Source organism: Amblyomma mixtum, chromosome 2, assembly GCF_055824585.1.
Source record: "Amblyomma mixtum isolate Tamu chromosome 2, ASM5582458v1, whole genome shotgun sequence".
NCBI lineage: Eukaryota > Metazoa > Arthropoda > Arachnida > Ixodida > Ixodidae > Amblyomma > Amblyomma mixtum.
In genome coordinates, this window is record NC_143013.1 from 268,784,835 (window position 1) to 268,801,615 (window position 16,781).

The 16,781-nt window shown below is 48.5% G+C and overlaps 1 protein-coding gene and 1 pseudogene across 2 annotated transcripts in view; both read right to left on the reverse strand.

Annotated features, from left to right (window-relative positions):
* LOC149363948 (uncharacterized) overlaps nt 1–16,781 on the reverse strand; it is a 158,813-nt gene that overhangs the window by 23,945 nt on the left and 118,087 nt on the right. The gene's annotated exons all lie outside the window — the stretch shown is intronic.
* LOC149363949 (ubiquitin-conjugating enzyme E2 Z pseudogene) lies at nt 204–1,040 on the reverse strand (annotated as a pseudogene).

Below are 16,781 nucleotides of genomic sequence, written 5' to 3' on the forward strand. Positions count from 1 at the left end.
GACGTAAACGGCCTATATTATAAGCGAATTATGCCACATGAATCACGTGAAAGTGGGCGCGGGCTAGAGCATATTGTCTTCGCTAACCACATTGTGTGGTCACAAACTTGCGCTTTGTTGCTTGGATCGCAGCACTAGCCGCGTATTTCCAAAGCCCCGTCGCAGCAGCTGTTCTCCCTGGGGAAGCGTCGGGCGGAAGGCGATCATGTGTCTCTCTGAACACGCACCTCGTTCCTCTTCTCGACTCCTTCCTTCAAATTTTGGAGCCTCGTCATCAGCGTTTCGTACTGAAAAACTCCCCGCCAGTCGCCGTAGGGATCGGTCATCTCGGAGCCCGTCAGATGCAAATGCGCACCGACGGCAGCCTCGTACTTGTCGTAGAAGCCGGGAAACCATAGCAAGACCTGTTCCCTCAGAGCCGGCGGCAGCGAATACGAGCTTCGAAGACAGGCTTCTACCTGGTCGCACACGGCCACCCGGATGGTCTCGTGCAGAATGATGGCGTCGTAGCGGGACACGTTACGCGACTGGTTCTGCACTTCATAGCCGGGCTCGTCACGGTAGGGGCTTCTGGTCATAAGAGACTGGAAGGAGAGGAGGACGCCTCCCACCCCGTGGCACGGGCTCCAGGCCGGTCCAGGACCAGTGCCCAGGATGCTGAGGCAGACCTTGCCGTTCTCCTCGAGGTTCGGGCTGAATTTGACCCGGCCGGCGTCCGTGGTCATGAGTCGCGCACGCGGTGGACTGGCCGGGTAGTCTGGAGGGCACTTGAGCATGAAGTAGAAGAAGCCGCCTTCGTACGGAGTGCCCCCTGGACCGACGACCAGAGCGTGGATCCTGGTCAAGTCTTGTTCGTCCGCTGCGACGAACGCTCCAGGTAGGGGCCGCGCATTGAGATCCGCTATGTCGCGCCTGACTCTGAAGAGACACTGCTCAGACGGTTCTTCGTTGTCGTTGACTGTGGGGTCCCAGGCGGTCCGGTTATTCGCTGCCTGTAGGCCCGATGACGCGTTCCCGCTGAACCCGTTGTGGCTCCACATGATTCAGATTTACGGCTGGGCCGCACATCCACTTACTATAGGAATTTTGCTAACACGAGTCCAGTCAATCGAACATAATAGACGCCATTACTTCCTTCATCTACTTCATCTCCTTTTTCTTCGCTCGGATGCTCTGGGTGCGTGAAACGACACTCCGAGAAACAAAAAAAAAATGTCAAAGGAAGCAACGCGTAGGTCATTGCTGTAGGTAATTCGCGGCAAGGGCGGCGACAAGTATGTATTTATGTTTACATGTTTGTTTTTCCTCATTTATTTTTGTTTCCAGAAATGCAACGGAACATCCCCGCTGCGTATGCTATTCGTCGGCCATATCGCTCTATATCTTTTGGGCGCTGGACACAGACAGTAGTACTACGTAAATCGGTAGTGTAATCAAACACGAATATATACTTGCGGTGTATTTTTTAAAAGCGAGCTGATAGCCCCCTGGCTTATTACTAACTCAAGACAATAGCGTCATCACCTTCTATACTGCCCACACAGCGATGGAAGAACATTTCATGGTCACTTTGCACAGAACAAGCTCACTTAGCTTGTGTGTAATAGACCATTTGCGTGTCACCATTGTCATCTCAACAAGCAGCTTTCAAACAATGCAGCCACCTCTGGCTTGAGCCCGGTTCATGCAGTTATAACGCTGATTCAGAAAGTCCTGACACCAGTGATGAGTATTATAATGCATTGTACACGTACAAGTGTGGCAGTGGTGTGACTTTTTTTTTTTTTTTTTCTGTGTGTGTACTGTGTAACCGTTGTTCGCATCCTATTATCAGGCTGTTGAAGGGCTTGAGAAAAAGAAAAACGGTAATGTTGCCAGCACTTCTAATTTAATACAGATAAACTGATTATAACAATAATCACCATCACAGCATCATTATCATCATCAACCGAATGCGACAGGACAGCTTTATCGACAAAACAGTGCGAGGGCTTTGGGACACTGGAACCCTTGTGCGCGAAAAGTTGGCCCGAAAGCGCGGCAGCGTTTATAGAGAGGGGAACATACTCGCGTCCAGAGAGAGGAATACCTTTGCGATGCCGCTCGCACCCAGCAGAGCCAATCAGAGATCGCCGCAGTTCGACCGACTAATGAGATGCTAGCGTTAACTCGACCCCTTATCAGCCCCGGATCAGCTCACTGCGTGCCGACCTCCCACATACGGTCCTTGATAGCGCACGTTTCACCAGCCAAATCCGCACGGCGGTCGGGCAGCCAAGGGAGTTTCGCCAGCCAGCAGAACCGGCAGCACTGATTAATGAGCAGCTTCCTCGGGTGGTCACGCTGCGCAAGTCTAAAAAGCCAACCCAACGAGACGCCTACGATTCGCGCTTCGGCGTTTTGTACGGTCGAGAACTGCGTGCTGGTCCATTCCGCGAGGTCGGTCCCTCGTAGACTGCCGGGAAAGCCAAGCTGCGTCTTATTCAATTCGTGCGGCAGCATGCGCGCAAGGAAGCAGGCTAAGCGCAATGCTTCGCCTGGTTAGGTAATCGCCAGCAGAGACGCGGAGGCACTGGAAGGTATAGACCCCACAGGTGCATGCAGAGAGAGTAAGTGTAGCAACTCGGTTTGTCGACCCCGCAGCCTCAGGGACATGGTCCAAACTACCGTTACGATGCCTAATTAGTTTCCTTCGGTAGGGATTGACCCAGGTAGCACACGGCAGCGGGCCAATATTGGAAATCCACTGGCAAAGCGTGGCCCTAACTAGGCCCAGAGTTGCCAGTGAGCATCCGATATTGGTTGTGCCACTCCTTAGCACATCCAACAATGGCCCTGGTTGTCCAACGTTTTACCAGTATTGGCTGAGCCATAATTAGATCCTGGCTATCATGGGCCAGGTTAGCCAGGATTGCCCCACTGTTTGCCATTGCTGGCTGTGCCATCATCGAATCCTGGCTATCATGGGCCATGTTAGCCAGTGTTGTTCCACTCTTTGCCAGAATTGGCTATGCCATTTCCGGGAGCTGGCTATATTGGCCTAGGATTGCCACCGCTTATCCAGTGTTCAAAGTATACTGGCAAACGTTGGTAAACATTGTGTCATCCATTAAAATGGGTTCAAAATTATTTTTATTGTCGAGTACCATATCGGCAGTTCATAATTTTCGAACGCGCTAAAACATGCGAGTTCAAAGATTTGGTTTTATTTATTATTATATTTTAACCGAACACTTTTGCAGTTTGTGAGCAAAGCTACCCGTGATTCCGTTGGAAAAGCTGCACTCTGGTTGCGCAGTGAGCGGCAATAATACGTTTAGGAGAATTGCGATCTAAGTCCTGTTGATCAGAATTAACGTTCTGATTACACCCGAGACGCCTTCAACAAAAATTGTCAACACGTGCCTTCAACAAAAATCAAATAAGTTTCATTTGATTAAATTTTTGGAATAAAAAAATCACTTTATTTTTATTCGCTCTAGGAATTCACTGCCGCAGTACGCAGCTGGTGTCTGCTTCAGGGAGATCGCGATACAAACGTAATAGATGCGCAAGTGCATTCGCTAAACCGAAATTGTGCTCAGTTTTGGCAACGTCCAGAAACGAAGCAGTCGCCTCGTAATTTCGAATTATGCGTTGCGCTCGTGAAATATTAGGCGGGTGCTTCATAAACGCACGCGGACACGTGCTAAGCGATTCCTACGCTTCCCTGCGTCGTGCCCTGTGATCGCGCCTTTCCCGTGTTTTCTGATTTGCTATTTCCTTCCTTTTCTGCAAATCGTTGTGTTGGAAATTGTTGTTTTTGACCATTTTATTCTTCTGTTGCGTAATTTGCATTGGGGGCTATATAGCTCTTGCTCACGTCTTTGCATATTTACTCGCAGGTTTTTTTTTCTTTCGAACATCACCTTTATTGATGAAAACCATCGAAAGTAGTTGCCAACCACAATTCAACATGCCTTTGTTTGTTTTTGCTTTTTTTTGCGCGAAACTTCCACCCCAACAAACAATTTGAGGATTCTTCGACGACCACTGAATAAATGGACTGACAACTGGCGTTAGACGCATGTTAACCTAGCTTGTTTGGCGCATGTACGGTACATGAAACTATGAAAGAGCGCGCATTCTGCTTGGATATTTTCTTTTGCTTGATATTTTTGTTATGTGGTAACATTTTAAGCTATCTTGAACTAACAGAAGCCACATCATACGGCCCCACAAAATACGCGAGTGTCTCAAGTCGTTTTGGCGAAATGCATCTTGAAGCTCCAAGTTTTTCACTTCAAAATTTTCAGGCTTTTGCTGCAGCTTTGTAGCAATACTTTGACGCTTCCGTGTTTCCCATCCACTTCTCTCTTGTAGATATTGCTTTCTGTACTGCCTGTGGCCATGTGACTCATTCTCCAAAAATTCCAAACCCTTTTCACGTGTTTTGGCCTCTTTCCCTCTCTCTTTCAAGTCTTCAAGTCGAATATCTCCCCACCTGTTCTCCCGGCCGTGCCCTTTTCCAGGGAGCGGGCTAACCCCCCACCCCGCGAAGCGCTATTTTTTCTTTTTGGTTGTCACTTTCTCAAACCTGTTTTCCCTCGCACGCAGCTACGCGCTTCGCTGTTCCTCCACCTCCCTGTCTCCACCTTTCAGCTCGAGGACTTTTCTCGGAACCACAAAACCTTTGTAAAGGAAAATTACTCTCTCCCCTCCAGCCAACCCCCCCCCCCCCCCACACACACACACACCACCGTCTCCACTGCTCGTCTTGGAACCGCGCGACTCATCACATTCTTGACTGCACGGCGGAGCTCAACCACGTGCACAACCAACGCGACGAAAATGCATGCACACTGGAGCTAGCACCGTTCATAGTCTGTGCACGCGAAAAGCCACACTCATATATTAGGAGAGCTCCGACGCTGTTCGTACCGCCTGCAAGATCTTTTGTAAGTACTAAAACTCTTTTACCTTGATATACGTCTGGAAGTTAAAGTGGTTTTTGTAGTAAATGTTGCTTTGACTACATGCGCCTTTATTTTTTAGGAAGGAGAAGAGAGCGAGCCAAAAAGCACGAGGACGACTTCTGTGTACCCACTCTCATTGCGAAATGGCTTGCTTGACGTCGTGCGCAGTGGAATTGTGGCCGAATGGTGAGAATTTAATTTTTCGTCTTTGGTGAGATGAACTCACTAAAGATTCACTACTTTGGCTAACAGCGGGTTTGAACTCATATGACTTGAGATAGAATGCATTCGGGAATATGTCCTTTACCGCTTATGCACGACGGAAATCAGAACCGCTTAATTAATTTTCCACTGCAGACTAGTTGGTAAGGATATGTGTAATACTTCCGTAGTGTTTCTTTTTGCCGTCTACTCTTGCAGACTCAATAGAAAATCCGCAATTACTGGTTAAAGCTTTTGCCCAAGTTCTCTCGCAATGAAAAAGGGCATTACTCTGGACTATAAGACTAGTATTTCTATGTGGTTTTCAAGTTGCAGTTTCGAATCCAACTATAGCATGCATGCGAAGCAACTAAGGTAAAACAAAGGTGCCCTGAGTTCCTTGCGTTCAGCGTATTTCGTCAAAAATCGCAAGCCGCATTTTTAACCCCATTAAATAAAACTAATCAAAAATGTTGTTTTGACGTCCATGTGGAAGAGACGCTACAACCTGTGCATGTTTACTGGAATAAAAATTACCTCGCAATTTAGAGATACGAGTTATATTAAAACAAAATAATTCATTAATCTGTTTTCAATATCACATTAATTTGCTTATCTCGCATTGAATATATTTACTGGGAGTGCGACACGACGCATTAAACTAAATTAAACCATTTGGTATAAGGGAAGTTTAGTAAATTAAATTCCACTTTGTGCAACTAATGTGGTGCTGATTCTTAAGAATAAATTAAAAATTATCCTGTAAAATATGTTGCTAGTGTCTTCACGATGACTGTGTTTCACAAAATTCTGTGTTATTTAATCATTTTTGTTTTTGTTCTGTGATGGCCATAATTCAACTTACCATGACATCATGCATCTCTTTGCAGGCTTGGCGCTTCGTGAGGCCATCGTGCAAGAACTAGACGAGGAATTTCTTTGAATGCAGTCCAGCAGTCCCCTTGCAAGTGGAGTGCAACGATTACTTTGGATATGACTGATCAGTTCACTGGAGGACAGCTCCGTTGAGCGCTTTATGGATGCCTTAGCCGTGCCGCAGCAGCTTGCCGAGATGCTTTGTCCAACCGATCGGCACGCATCAAACTTGAAAATAAACTGTTTTCCCACAGCCTCTGCCACCATGCTCTTGGGCCCCTTTTCTTTACTCCCCACGGTGGCTGGTGGTAGCGCAAACCATCCTGTGTGCGCTAGAAGCGTGATTCTTGTAACTCAAAGCAATAAACGGGTCTTTTTTCTGGAATTCTTTCGCAACCTCATTTATGAATATTTGCTAGGTAGAATGGTATGTATGTGCATCCATCCACAGTGCCGGTCATTGGCGAGTGGGTTAATTGCATGTGCCAGCGTTCGAAAGCTGGATGCCATTATTCGAAAGCTGGAAACCATTATTCGAAAGCTGGCAACCATTATTCGAAAGCTGGATGCCAATATTCGAAAGCTGGAAACCATTATTCGAAAGCTGGCTACCAATGTTTGAAAGTTGGCTACCAATGTTTGAAAGTTGGATGCCAGTATGAGACCTTTGCTGGTCCATGCTGCAGAACGAACATCGGGACTGCGTTGGCCGCTTGATCGGCCGAGCGTTGGCCCAAAACTGGCATGAAAGTAAGGCCAATGTCTGAAGTGGTAGCGCTCGGCCCAAATGCCAGTGTAGGACCGATGTTCGTGCCAAGTTTTGCCAACACTTGCGCGACGTTTGGCCAATGTTGTTGTGCTGCCTGGGGAGTTGACTGAGGGGAAGGTAGTACGGTCGGCTACAGCTGAGTCCAGCTCGAAAAGGCCCGGACATTTGTTCGGACTGGGCGGAGATCTAATTTAAGGGAGCCTCTGTATTACACGTGCCAACGAGTAAACGAATTCAGCGCCTGGAGTACGTCGCCGCATAGGTCTAATACCACTACTACACAAGAGACCTGAATGGCTATTGAGTCAATGGTCGTCAAGCTCAGAGAATCGGATAGCTCGGCATTTTACAGCGGATTTCACTGTCCGTTAAACTTGATGGTCAATTAGCCCCATATTCGAGGTTCTTGAACGAACACTGCGATTTCAAGAGCACTGGAGAGCAATTTTTTTTCGCTTATTTTTAGGGTGTCCGGAATATGACTTGCAATGACATACTAAGCACACAAGAGGCGTGGCTAAACTTAAACGCAGGCTACGAAAGAAATTATACATCTAGGATCCCCGCTTCATTTGCCATAAATTTACAGTGCATCCCAGGTCTTACTGTAGCCGCGTATCAGACCTTGAACGTAACGGCAGTCTGGTGGTTGGGGCACCCACTTCGTGTGCATAAGGTTCCGTGCCGTTGCGCACTAGTACCATGGGGTACAACCTTTCCTCTGCCCTGCTGCTTAGCCTTTCTGGGGTGAAATGCTTAGGAAAATTGTTCTTCGATTTCATCTCCTGGACCGCGATCATGTCAACCACGACTTTAAAATCGAATCTCATAATCGTCATCATCATCCGGCCCTCTCTCTTTCTCCATATTTAAGGAGTGAAGCAGATAGTTTCACCACTGGGCAGTTTCACCCAGTCAAGCAACAACTGCCACACAGCCTGCGTAGTTACTCATGGGTTGCGCGCTGTAAAATTTCAGCACACCGCTCACGGCCTCTCATTTTAGTTTGATTGCCACTGCTTACTGTTTTGGAGATACCGAGAGACCAGTTTCCTAGCTCAGTGCAGCCCGAAAGTTGTACGATGCTCATCAGCGCGAAAAACAAAGGATTATACAGTATCGACCGATAACATACACAACTACCCTAAGTGGCGCACGCAGAAAGTTCTAAAAAAGCCCTCACCAGCGGCTCGGCGCCGCTGCTCTCCGGCTGACACAACCCCTTCCTGTATCGACGTCTGTGCCCTTTCTTTTTTCGCGTTAGAAAGCCCATCGCGAGTAGTATCCCGTTTGACATTCCAAATCTGCCCCTTTCGGGCGCACCGGGGAGACTCTCGCGCCCATCCCCTCTCCCCCGCCCCGCCCAACCACGCGCGCACTCAATCCTCTCTTACGAGAGCTCCGCGCGCCTCTCTTACTGCGCAGATACGCTCGCAGGGAACCAGAGAGAGACTCCTCGGCATCGAGCACGGAGCGCGCGAGCGCACCTCGGTGACAGCAGCCACTTCGTCTCTGTCAGCCCCGATCACGACCCGATGTCGCGCGGCCGGGCTTCGAAGGCACGCCTTCCGCCATCCCTCTCGCGAGGTACGCACACGCATAGGCAAGGCCAGCACGGTCAACTGGCCCTGTCTTCCCGAGTACGTCGGTGCGTGCGTGTGTGCGTGCGTGCGTGTTTGTATGAGCGAATAACTATACAGCTGTGCACGCGCGAGTCTGTGTGCGCGAGCATATGGGTTTTGAACCGCCGTGAATGGCACCGCGCTGGCTGAAAATAGCTGTCTGGTCACGGGTCATCGTAAATCTTCCGTACACACGGAAGGCGCGACTGGATGGGACAGCGCCCGCGCTCTTGGGAGTCGGAGTCACGGTAAACCTCGGGAAGCTTTGCAGAGACCTGGGGCGGGGACGGGAGGACGTAGTGGGATCCGTAAACGGAGATGTTGTCTAGACGCAAAAAAAAAAAAAACGGTTTAGTGCTGTTGTAAACGGGTATTGCTTGTGTTTTCGCCTCGAAGATAATTCCTCCTGCCTTGTGTTGTGGAGGCCTTTCTCTAAGTCTTTGGGAGATACGCTGACCAATCTGTGGCGCGGTTTAGAGTGACTTCAGTGAAGTGCGAATAGGCTTTAGAATTGTGTTTCCATTTGTTCCTTGTCGTCGGCAGATGACTACCAAAAAAACTTGGCGCTCAAAGGTTTTCTAGGCAGGGAAATAACACTGTATACCGAAAAAAAAGAACAACGAAAAGCAAACCTGTAAGTATTCAGGGTCTTTGAAATACATAAAAAACGCTAAACAAATAGAACGTTCTCCCATCGGAACTACAATATACATCTTTTCAGCGTCAGAACGTCGAGCTCACACACGAATCGCCGAGAACCCCTATCCAAAAGTTTTTTGGGGCACGATAAGCGACAACAAGATCTGGTGTCCTCGTAAACGTTGCGCCACGCCCTTTGTGCACAGTCGCTCAGAAAATGGTTTTTCGGGCAGTAAATGGGTGCGGAAGACGCAGCAGCAACTCGCACCCATTTCGACAGGAGCGACGAGATTGCGCCATCTCTGAAGGCTCGTTTCCGGACATCCGTCACAGCTCGGTGTTGCGATTTCATCACAACAACGTGGCGTTTCAGTACACAGCCGCAGTGCGCCATTGCTGTTTTCAAACCGCGTAGAGAATAGTGGCCTTCGCTTCCGATGAGGCCGGCGTCGCTCAGCTAAGCTAACTAGGCAACGCTTTTTTCCTCGTCGAAATGGCTCGGATTTCCGCCTGCCCATTTTACGCGCACGGGAAAAGTACAAAGCAGTGATGCAGCTGAAATTGCCACTCAGGCAACCGCGTTGGCACACCCTCCTCTCGTACAAAGTCCACTGCGGTGGCTTTGGCTGCTGAACTCAAGGTCACGGATAGAGCCGAATTGCAAAAGCGCCCGTGAGGTATGTGATTTGAGTGCACGTTAGAGAACGCCAAGTGGCCGAAATTAATCCACAGCCCTCCACTACGGCGTCCCTCACAGCCCATGAGTCGCTTTTGGATGTTAAACTTCATATACCATACCATACACCATACCACATCACACCCCATCGTACCGTACCGTACCGTACCTTACTGTACCTTACCGTACCGTACCGTACCATACCGCACATGTACCATACCATACCACACCATACCACACCATACCATACCATACCATACCACACCATACCATACCATACCATACCATACCATACCATACCATACCATACCATACCATACCATACCATACCATAACATAACATAACATAACATAACATACCATACCATACCATATAATAGCGGTCATATATATTCATATCACATACAATGCCACACATCATATCTTACAGCCCTGTACCACACAAGTAGTGTGATTCCGTGCCATGCATACCCTCTCTCGTGTGGAGCACGGTAGAGAATATACAGTTTCACCTCGTTATAAAGAAACTGAAGGAGCCCAGCGATTACTTCGTTATAGACTCGTGCTGACCGAGCTTCCAAGGGGAATCACCATTCCTTGTTTATACCAATTGTTTCGTCATAAACCATTTTGTTATAACGAGGTTCGACTGTAGTACTCCAACGTGTACCATGTGCGTCGCTGGGGAAACACACGCACGCACGCACGCACGCACGCACGCAAACACACACACACACACACACACACACACACACACACACACACACACACACACACACACACACACACACACACACACACACACACACACACACACACACACACACACACACACACACACACACACACACACACACACACACACACACACACACACACACACACACACACACACACACACACACACACACACACACACACACACACACACACACACACACACACACACACACACACACACACACACACACACACACACACACACACACACACACACACACACACACACACACACACACACACACACACACACACACACACACACACACACACACACACACACACACACACACACACACACACACACACACACACACACACACACACACACACACACAGCACCTGGTATATGAAGTGCCATGTGAAGTCCTCACTAGACAAGCATGAACTCCTGAGATGCGTTCACAGGATCGCGGAAAAGGCTCACGTCCGGATAAGAGGCCGAGTTGTTTTGGATGGTGTCGACTCGTTGGTTAGAGCCTCTACCGGCAAACATGATCCTTGGCCTGAGCTCCAGGAGATTAATTGTTAGACATTTTCAGGACACTGACGTGTTGCTGTTGGAGTTAAAAATAATAAAAAAGCGCTCTTGTCCGTGTCGTTCTCTCTTAGTGTCGCGGTGTTTTTGATGCGGCGTTTGGTGATCGAACAAATAGCCGCTGTTTTTTTTTTTTGGGGGGGGGGGGGAGTTACATATAGACTGTGTTTCTTGAGGCCTACGTAAACTGTTTAAAACCCAAAGTAAACTTTCTGAAGAGAAATGACGAGTGGCGTCTGGAATGGTTAAGAATGTGATTATATGAAATGAGCAACTGATCTTCAATCTGAGCAAATCGGTGCAAATAGCAGCTTTAGACAGAAAAAAGAACGACACCTGGCTAAAACGACGGGCTCATTCGCTTACTCTGCTACTACTCTCGGATATTTTGAAACAAACGGGCCCCATAGAGAAGATGAGCCGAGTAGAAAGACCAAGCATAAAGCCTGATTTGCAATTACAATGAGAGTAGAAGCACGTTCAATTTACGGGTAGCACCCACGGAGGGGGCCTCGACTAGGAACGCATTATCTTCGAGCGTGTCGTGTGCAAATCGCACGCAGCACAGTCATTTGCCTTCTCAGCTACCTTCCCTTTAAAAGACAATCAGTTTGAATGATATGCAGCAGCCGGCCGCGTCAAAGGAAAGCTGTCACGTGACTCCTCTTCTCACTAGTATGCGAAGTTTACACACACTGACACAGACACACAAGAACAAACACACGCACAGGAGCACACACATGCGGGCGCACACATCTCAGCCAGTACTACATTTCGAATGAGAATACAGTTGAATCTCGTTATAACGATGTCGAAGGGGTCCGGCGATTGCTTCGTTACAGCCGTAGCTTCGTTATAGCCCGTGCTGACCGAGCTTCCAAAGGTCGTTCCTCGCTATATCCATTATTGCTATAAATCGTTTCAGAGGTTCGACTGTACTTCGATTTAACTACGCACGAATAGAAGGAACATGACGCCAATAAAGCGGGATACAAAGCGCCTGCTGTAGTAAAATTTCGTTTGACACAGTGTTTTGAAGGCGCCAAGCGTTACTGGGTGCAACTGTCCAAGAAAACTAAGGGTATTGCGCAGTACACCCGGCATCACGGAATTTTCTTTACGCGAGCAACGAGGGCAACGACCAGTCGCCAGGATTAATGCCAATGATTCCAGGCGTCGCTGTCTTTGCTTAGCGACGTCTCGTTTTTATCCCGATGCATTTCATGCGGCGTCGGCGACTGCGCCGAAGCTTCAGCCAGCAGGCTGTATAAACAGTGCTTCCACAAACAAGGTTTTTCTCGCTCTTAATCAGCAAGCGGTTTATGCAATTCAGAGAGAGTCAGAGGCGCAATGTCAACGCCCTGTAAGCACCCAGGACCGGGGGTTGAAGATACCCTTGTGCGGTTCTCGTAAAGCCGGAGGATGATGTAGTAGAAAGGGGGATTGCGACACAGCGTCTCTCGTGTCTGCTTCGCGGAATAAAAAGGAAGAACAGAATTAACGAGCCGGCTCATGCTAAGAATTTGTCTGCGAGCTCGCCGCCAGAGAGCAGCTTTTGGTATGCGCATAATTTAGAAGTCGGAAACTCAAGAGTCTGCAGCGTGGCGGGCAGCCACCGTGGGCAAACTTTTGATTTGAAAAAGTTCTTCTACTGCTCTCTTTTAAACAAACAAACAAACAAACAAACAAACAAACAAACAAACAAACAAACAAACAAACAAACAAACAAACAAACAAACAAACAAACAAACAAACAAACAAACAAACAAACAAAATAATTTTCAGCACACTAACAAGGTAGCCAATCCGTCGCCATGCTCCTCAAAAATCCCTACCACTCCCCTGCGTTCCTCTAATTCTTTTCTGCTCTTCTTCCATCGCCGTCAACAAGAGTGGACGACCCATCCGTAACCCCTTCTTCACAAGCATTAAAACGTGTGCCCGAGACACTTCTCATCAGAGCAAAAGGTAGTCATATAAAAGTACATAAGAGCTGAAGTCTTAAATCAAGACAACCTCGTCACAAATACGAGCACACACACAATTGAAAGCGATAACTCAGACGTACTTCCGCAGTAACCTCGAGTACCAGCTTCTAAATACTCTCGAAAAAATCCCCGGAAAAATCCCCACGCTGAACGCAACACCAGAAAAACGTGACCGGTACGCGTAAAAACATCGCCACACTCGCAGAGGAGTCTCAAAAAGCGGTGCTCTAGGGAAAAGCTGGGGAATTAGCGCCCTCATTAATAGTCACTCGACGCATTTCCTCCCCGGATAAAAGACAACACATGCTCAGGCGCACCCCCGCTGTGACCAATGCGAAGCTCCATGCATCACCTCCGACGGGTGGCGCGACGGGATGTGGGGGGGAGAGGAGGAGAGAGGAATGAGGAGAGGGAAGATGTTGCTACAAGAAGCCGTTGGTCGGGCTCAGCTATAGAGGCGGCAGCGTGCCGCTTCGCTTTTATGCCACCGCCTACGGGAATATAGAGGAAATAAGTGAAGTCAGCCGGGCTTTAATGCTGTCACTAACCCCCCCCCCCCCCCCCGCCTCCCCCCCGTCTTCCTTCTCACTTGGCTTTCGCACCTCGTTCCTTTTCGAAGCAGCCCCGATTCCATCCTCCTCCGCCGCCTCCGTTCCTGACATGTCGTTTGTCGCGGCAGCGATCGTCGGCGGAGCAGTGCCGTCGTTCATTTATCAATCCAGCTTCCACTCCTCCAGCCCAACTTCTGTTTCTCCCGGAGGCAGTACACGTGCGCCGAAAGCGTAGAAACGGCTTGTTTCCCAATGTACTGCTACCACGTATACGTCTCGGCGATGCGTGCAGGCCTTCGCATTCCCCATCGTTCTCGGAAGCAGCTCGATGAAAAGTTTCTTTGATTAGGAGAGCAGAAAGCCGATAGCTGGAGGCGCCAAATACAAAGCATTTTCTATCTCTATCTCTCTCTCATAGAAAGCTGCGCAGGATTGTCTTTCCTCATTGTGTCGCGTCATGCTGTCGACAGAGAAAACGGGCTGTGTGCTAGGCGACGGAATCAAACGGCGCGTGTTTTAGAGCTTGCGAAAAGATCTGTTTGCCATGGAGCGAAGGGAAATACGTTATTTCTTTTCGCCTTATTTCTCGCTTACTTTCGCAATGTTTGCTCGTTCAGTCAGTATCACTTTACTATTGTCTCTTCGCAGCTTTAGCTACCATAGCACCTGCTATGAGGCGCAGTCAAGGCACTGTCTTTGCTACGGCCTATTTTCCACAGAAGGCACGCGCCGTTCCAGTGGGAGGGAGGCAGAAAAAAAAAGCGGAGTACAGAAACGGAAAGGAAGGTACCGTTGACAAAAGAGGCCTTTCGCAAGTGCAGGCAAAGCTGAGGTGAGACCAAAATTTGTCTACTTCGAATGCTTGCGCAAACGAGAAGTTGGTACGTTTTAATTTGCGATTCGAAGCGCTTTAGCTGCGCTTTGCATTGGCTTTACCAGCATTGTACTTGCTTCGAGAAAAAATGTTCATTGCTTCAAGGAGTCCTGAGCACGAAATACGAGCACCTTCATTGCAGAGAAGAAAACAATGCAAAGCAAATAATTATATATCTAAATAATATCTCTCCCGATTTCTTTCTTTTTTTTGCAAAAATGTTAGCCCTTGCGGGTCGTCGCAGAGAATTAAATCACTTGAATGGCCACGCTGCTTCGATTAGTGCCAAAGTATCGACCAAACTTAAATTCATCTGCTGCAGTGCACCTGTATCGGCTATCAATGCTGTAGGTTATGGCGCGTGCAGTCGTGTCCCCTTGGCTAACTCTATGGCCTTTGGGCGCCTGTCACGTCACCTCCGGTAGCTGTGAAAAGCACCAAATTGCCAGAAAAACAGCGGCTTCAAATTATGGGACAATGACGAAGCTCACATTGTACCGTAAAGGGAGAAGGAGGTTATGCTACTGTCCTATGCGTTGTCACATCGCAAAAGCACTGTTAACGCACAAACACCTCCATCGTCACCACAGTCATATCATCTATTCATAACTGTCTACTTCATAAAATTGCTAGCTTTGGTCTGTATTAAAATCTCTTGTTCTCTTTGCGCCTCTTGGTCATTGTCATATCTCGGGTAGCATGGCCGGTTGTTGCGTCTCCCTGGGGGCTCGTCCGGGATGAGGAAACGGTCTGAAGCTTCGGAGTTGGGGATACGAAAACAAGCAGGTTTAATGGCACTTTTTAGGACACTTATTTACATAATGAAGAAAAGAGCAAAGAATTAAAAATTAAGAGTTCATGACGTCGAGCGACTGGATGAGCCTATTACCCAAGGCCCAGAGCCACTGGATGAGCCTATTACCCAAGGCCCAGAGCGTTCGTTCTCACTTAGGCCGCAGGTTAAATAGCCTAAGGCTCCGCCCATTCACCAGGCGGCAATTCATCGCGACACAAAGATCGGCACAACACAACACAGCAAACGGAGGCACCTGTTGCACAGTCCACACGTGGGAACTGGCGAGGAGGAAACGTAAGTCTGCACCTCTTTCGCACTGCGGTGCTACATTCCTGCAAGCAGCACTTGTCTGTCGAATACAGGTGTGGAGCAGACAGACTGGCGCCGTAGCCGAATCTGCGCCGGCTTCCTCCGATTCGTTCCGGTTTCTCTCAGAAGAGGTGAATCCTTTCTTCCCTTGTCGTCGGTCCATCGTCGGTCGCTTCTAGAAGGGAAGGTCGTTCGCACTGAGCCGAATTTGAGAAGAGCTCCATTGACCATTTCCCAGCTAGTCATCCTTTTTGGTGGTGTCATCTTGGGGTCAAACGACCTTTCGAAATTTCCGCTGTTGAATCCGCCACCGTTATCATCGCGGGTCTCAAGTTGGGTCGTAACAGTAATACATTAACCGGCATTGCGAAAAGGAACTAGCAAAAGTGTCCGAAACTTGCAAGGACTTTAATGTTTGGCGCCAAAAACCGAACATGCCGTCAAGCGTTTCTAACGGTTCTCACTGCATGCCAAATCAGTGGAGCGATAATGTATAGCAGTTTGAGAAGTTGAGGCGCTGTTTTGTGTAAGCTAGAAGCGATGTTAGCCTTCAGGGTATTCACTAGGTAATTGTTGCCTCTTACAGTGACAATTAAATGTCAACTAAATACGATAGTTTGTGGCACAATTCTGTGACCTAGTAGATCTGCGTCGTCACACACACAATCACCCACACCGCTACAGTCACCATTTGAGGTCCAGATCAGTGTCCTGAAGCAATTTTTAGAAGAAGACGGGACGCCTCCTTTTTATATGTTCGGTTTCCACTCGGGTAAAGAAGGAAACAGCATGGCCCCCCTGCCCTCTTGAGGGAAGTGGGCACGACCCCTTTCTACGCGCGGTGATCTCGGCAGTAGGTCAGACGATAATGCAGATCCGCGCAAATATCCCATAAAGAACTAGAACGGAGACGATGTCAGTCCTATCTTAAAACATTCACTCTGGAGTAGGAGCAGAACCGGCGCGAATGGTGCGGTGTAGTACGGTGGCTTCAGCCTTGTTTAGCTTCTTGGACAAATAGGTTTGGTTTGGTTTGGTATATGGGGTTTAACGTCCCAAAGCGACTAAGGCTATGAGAGACGCCGTAGTGGAGGGTCCCGGAAATTTCGACCACCTGGGGTTCTTTAGCGTGCACTGACATCGCACAGTACACGGGCCTCTAGAATTTCTCCTCCAAAGAAATTCAACCGCCGCGGCCGGGATCGAA